This window comes from Anabas testudineus, chromosome 8, assembly GCF_900324465.2.
Source record: "Anabas testudineus chromosome 8, fAnaTes1.2, whole genome shotgun sequence".
Taxonomy (NCBI): domain Eukaryota; kingdom Metazoa; phylum Chordata; class Actinopteri; order Anabantiformes; family Anabantidae; genus Anabas; species Anabas testudineus.
Window position 1 is genome coordinate 20,463,144 of NC_046617.1, and position 6,000 is coordinate 20,469,143.

Here is a 6,000-nt window from a genome sequence, read left to right on the forward strand (position 1 = left end):
GGACTAAGAAGGATTCAGCTTCTCCCAAACTCTCAACACGTTTCTTTGGTTCACTGACATGTTAACACGTCTGAGTGTCCAGGATCTAGATTCTGTCAGTAATGACGCTCATTAACGTCCACTGGGTCACACCAGCAGTAGTAAAAGGCCGGGACAGAAGCTGACCCGGTCATGGCCCGAGGCAGAACACCGTCTTCACTCGGCACCATCAGGTCTGCACTCGACTGCACTGAGCTGTGGTAAATGTCAAAATCATCTCCTGGTCTAACACCCCCACCCCCAGGAGGAGGTCAGACAGCCCCTTCCTTTTACCCCTTTCATCTCCAGGTTCCTGAGCTCCCTCACCCGACATCGTCAGTCACAGTCTGGGAAACAACGAGCAGCTCACGGCAGCAATATCTGGAAAGTGCGGCTAAATTTAGTGCGGTCGAGAAGCCGACGTCCTCAGATGTGTCTTCCCGTTAGAGACGCCCTGAGAGGGAGACGAGGAGGATCAAGGGACGTAACAGTCCCAGCTACAGGGAGCTGTAACTTCTATCTATTGACCTGTGGACTGAGAGGCTTCAGTCTGACTCAGGCTCCTGATTCTCTTCAGTTTTCACATAATTACTTAAGTGAAGAGCTTTTTAGTGACAGAGGACGTGAATATGTGCAGGGTTAGCTTGACAGGAGAAGCTGATTCATTGAGAAGATTAATACAGGAACGAGGACACATTTCTGGTTTCCTGGTTCTAGACGAGCAAAGAGTTGATTAACGTCTGACAACAGCAGCTGCTGATTGGTTTACTGAACAAATCCACCTGAGAATCACCTGAACAGGAGCTGAACGGCTGTTCGTGGAAGACATTTAGTGACATTTAGTGAACAGCCCACAAATACACAAGCTGAATAATGGCAATGGAAAATATACAGTATATCCTCACTTACATCGACGACCTCGTGATTAAATGAACGGTAATAACCTGTGACGTGCAGAAGAAAACAGGAAGAACGGATCCGAGAAAGGAGAACAGGGACTGAAGAGCCAGCGTGAGTGTTTGACTCGCTCACGTAACCTTGGTTAGCTGGTCTCTAATGGAACAGCAGACACAGATCTCCCCCCAGGGCCCTGCACGCTCAGCCTCTCCTCCGTTCACCTCTTGCACAACCTCTCCCTCAGTTTCATCAACTGAATCACTCTAGTTTCTGTCTTAGTAACAGATCAACACACGTGCACATTGACAGAAGAGACGGTTAAAACAACACGGGGGAAGAATCTAGAATTAAAATGGTGGAAAGTCAGAAGCACAAACTAGAAAACACGTGACGTAGCAGGTTTTGTAAAATAAAGAAGTAGACATGACACAGGTGAGACTCGCGCCTTGTTTCCATCGGTCGGTGGAGCTCAGGTGCGTCTGCTGTAACGGGACCTGGTTTAATCCCCGATCAGCAGGAGAGGATGAAGTCACTGAGAGACTCAGCCTGACACCTACTGCTGCTGCACAGAGGAGGAAACCCCCACCGCTCCAACGTTCAGACATCAGATTACTATATAAGTTTTTCATTTAAGAAAGTGTTCATATTTGGGACGGTACTTAGTTATTACAAGAATAAATAAATAAGTCTGAATGGGGTGGGGGGTTGTTAGGGATGAACTGTTAACTTCACCAAACCCAGTGATGGAGGAAGTATTCAAATCTTTACTAACACAATTTAATAAAAGATAAAATAGCAGTAAAAGTACTTGTTATACAAAATAATGAACATGATATTAATGGATTCTAATTATTGATGTCTTCACTTTAATAGAACCTCTTCTAACCCCTTAGACACTGTTGTGCTGATCATCATCTATTAATTATATTTGAAGTCATTTACTGATAAGTAGCTCGTTAATTTTACACCATAGATCAATAAAGTCTAGTCAAGTAAAAAATGTAAATACAGTAGAAATACCTCAACGATAGAGCAGCTTTTACGGTATAGTAGTAGTAATAATAATAATAATAATAATAATAATAATAAATGAATTAATACTGTATTTATATGTCATACACCAAAAGGCCCGACCACCATCGCTTTACCAGACACTGGTCCCATCTCCACCATTGTACATTAAAGTTATTTAAACTAAATCCACAGTTTTACGATTTGTGCACAGAACAACAGGTGAAGGCAGCACAGGAGCCATGATAGATCAAATATTCTGTACAGACATGTCACAGGAGACGATGTCTGTTAACGTCAGGAACTGTTTTTTATGAAATCAGGTTTCTGGAAGAGGATTTGTAGAAGTGCAGGAGAAATTGAAACAGGTACGTTCAGGTTGTTTGAACATAAATATTGTATTTTACACATGAAATATTCCATCTTCTGAATATGATGACACATAAAATACAAATCAGAGAGTAAAATGTTTGATTTTATTGTTATTTTTATTATTTTTCTTCTGAGCCTTAAATGTTTTTATGGTTTTTACTTATTGGTTAGATACAAATGTAAATGTTTAGTTTGACTCATCATCAGTGATCAGTGATTGATTATTGTCCAAGTGGTGATTGATTCTTTCTATGATTGATTATATTGAGTGATTATCTTCCATTAATTATTTGTATTGATTAACAGTTCTTTTTTCTCTTGCTTATCAAGTTGGTACATTTACATTTTATACAGACCTTTGACTTTATGTTTTTATTTTAAGTAAATTTTTTGCTAACACTTGATGGTCTTTGTCCAGCTTCTCATCCCAAATCTCTCCTTCCGCCTGCTGTTCTCCACAGTAAAATGTAAAACCTGTAGCAGGACTCAGTGTTTGCACAATGAAACTACAGCGGAGTTCAAACTCAGGAAAGCTTCACTCAGCACCAGTGAATCAGATCATCGATCGACCTCTTCAGACACTGAATCAGTCGACTCGCTGCTCTGCAGGAAACGTCACCGTGCTGAGTCACTGATGCTCTGTTTCAACAACTTCATATTAAATTCACATCAGGTTTAAACAAAACTACAACTGGACAAACGTGAACTGTAAGTGTGAATGTTAATTCTTTTACTGACATTTCAAACATTCAGACATGTCTCAGTTTATTGACACAGATACGAGCACTCGTTCTCCCTCATAAACTGACTTCTTTTACAGATGTTGTAGCCTCTGGTAAGTGTTTTGTAACGTGACGTGTGTGGGCTCTTTATCTCCATCAATTATATCAGTCAAGGTCTGTTTACAGGTGTCTAGAATGATAAAGAGATAATAAATAACCTCCTGTTTTTGTAGGGACGTAACCACTGGACTAAAATATATCCAATAATAACGTGAAACTCCTGATGTCACTGATGGAAACTGAGACATGGACGTTACCATTAGTCAACTGTGAAATACTTTGCTACTGAAGAACATGAGCAACACTCTCTCCGTCATCCTATCACTGTACCAACGTTCCCTTGATGTACGTATGAGGCGTTCAGGAACCGTACAGAGTGTTGGTAACCAACAAACCACCAACAAAACAACAACTCTGACACGTCAGAGCAGTGAAACGGTTTAACATTACATTCATTTAGATGAATACACTTAGACAACATGCTGTGAATACGTCACATCCTTTGTCAGGACTTTTTACCAGCTCCTTAAATTCAAGTGAACAGACATTATTCTGTAAATGAGAAACATCACTGAGCAGAAATGTAAAACTAAGTTAGACACAGTCACATTCACCACCACGATCCAGCCTCGGTGTGCTGCAGACACCGTCACTCAGACAAAGGGCTGAGCATCAGAAGCATTCGATGCAGGGAGAGAGGAGAACAAACACAAAGCCGGTCCTACCGCACCCCACATCACAGACAAACCGTACTTCTCTGTGCACGTCTGTACCTTTTAGTGCGTCGGAACATGCTCGTCGTGTTTCTAGGCGAAGCTCTGAGCAACAGCAGAGGCGGCTGAGGTGAGGGAGGGCAGTCAGAAAGAAGCAGGTCTCTGGGAAAATGTCATCGCAGCACTTACTGTAGCTTTGGACGTGTGCTGGTGTCTGAGCGAGTGTGGCCAAAACAGAGAGAGAGGGAGAGAGAGAGAGAGAGGGAGAGAGAGGAGAGAGGGGAGGAATATATAGTGATTAAGATATAGGTATATAGTTAGAGAGAGAGATAGAGAGGGAGGGGAAGAGGAGGTAGGGAAGGAGAGAGAGAAGGGAAGAGAGAAGAGGCGAGAGAGATGACACTGGTTCTTGGCTGAGTCCACGTGTCTGTGTATATGTGCACGTTTGCTTCTGCTGGAAAAGGAGAAGGACAGATTGAAAAGGAAATGAAGCTTTACTGCTGTGACCTTCAGAAACACTGAAGCAGCCACTTGTTGCTCTTTCTCTGAGGGAGGTGATTTACTGAATGTGGCTTTTTAACAGACTTTATATTCTGAATATTGGAGTTTATTTTGTGGCGTTAGTGACGTCCTACATACAAATTGACTGATACGAATGTACAATAAAAATATACAAACACACACCTTCAGATGTAGAAAAGCTATTTGTGCTTCTATCTGGAGAGTTAGTGCTGTATGTATCACATGAGCAACTCGAGCTGGGGCTAATTTAAACTATAACAGCATGAGAGTGGTTTCAATGTTGTCTTATTACTCTCAGCAAAAAGGCCAATAAAGTGTTTCTGTGTCCACACGTCAGTGACACTAGAAAGCAAATACACATTTTAAAAAGACTTAAAGCAGGTTTTTTATTTCCACTAGAAGTCGTCTTAAGATTAGTAAAGTTATAAAACAGTAATGAGTTATTGTCGCCACAGAACCTCAACACACGGGTACAGTGTGTGTAGAACAGACGTATCTGCTGTCAGAGAGGAACCGACTGTAGTTCACTGATATTAGAAGGTTACACAATGACAGATAGAAGCTGTCGGCCCCAGCTGCAGCCGCTCGGTCACTCTGTCCCTTTTTAAATCACCCAGCTGGCCCCTGCCCACTGAAGCAGGACCGAACCCTTTCATGCTTCAGAACCTGCGCTGTTAACCCTTTGTTTACCGCTCCCGACCACCAGCACGCTGCCTCCACAGCTTCTGACCTTCTGCAGCTCAAATGACATCTCTGGGCTCAGTCAATGGGATCCAAAGCTCTAACAGCTCCTCTGCTCCGGCAAAGACCTGAACTCTGCTCACATACTGAAACTCATCCTCAATACTGAAACAGCTAGTGACTATTTAAAGCTGCACACTGTGTACTGAAATACGATTCTTTATTAGAGGAACAAGACCGGAACATGTTAATGAGAAATATTATTATATAAAATTATTATCACATCAAATTATATTTGAAATGTGTGACAGTCCCAGATTACTGTATGTAGAGATCCAGTCTCAGATCACAACCTACCTGCTGATACTGAACACAGGTTCCAGTGCAGTTCTGTCCTCTGGGGTCTCTGGCCCAGTTACGAGCACAGGTCAAGTCCATCCTGCAGGCGTCAAACCTGAAGAGAAGGTGCAGTTCTCACCTTAATAATACTTATACCCACTTTTCAACACAGATACTTCATCACTCTTATGGTTAAAGATATAGCTATAGCCAGTAACATGTTAGCTTAGCATAAATGTCAGTGAAATACTCGTATGTGTTATTTTTCACATTTGAACAGAGCACGTGAACTGATTCAAAAAGGGGGTCATATTTAATATTAATTAAAATGAAATTAATTAAATTGGCAGTTTTATGAGATAATAAAATATATACTATTAAAAATGAACGATGCCGAATATGTAATTAATGTGTTGTGATATGATGAATATTTACTGTTAGAGGCATAAGTGGTGGCCAGTCAGATTTATTGGGGCCTGTACCACCCCGTCCACCCTCTATCCCAGCCCTGGGGGTGCTGTTTCACTGGGGACAGCTCTGTGTGCAGTTGTGCTGCTGGCTGTGATCTCTGTGTGAAGTGGGACAGATGGTGATTTTGATTTAGGTTTGTTGGCAGTGTGTTTGGCAGCCTCACCAGTCGCGGCAGAAGCTGTGGCAGAGGCGGG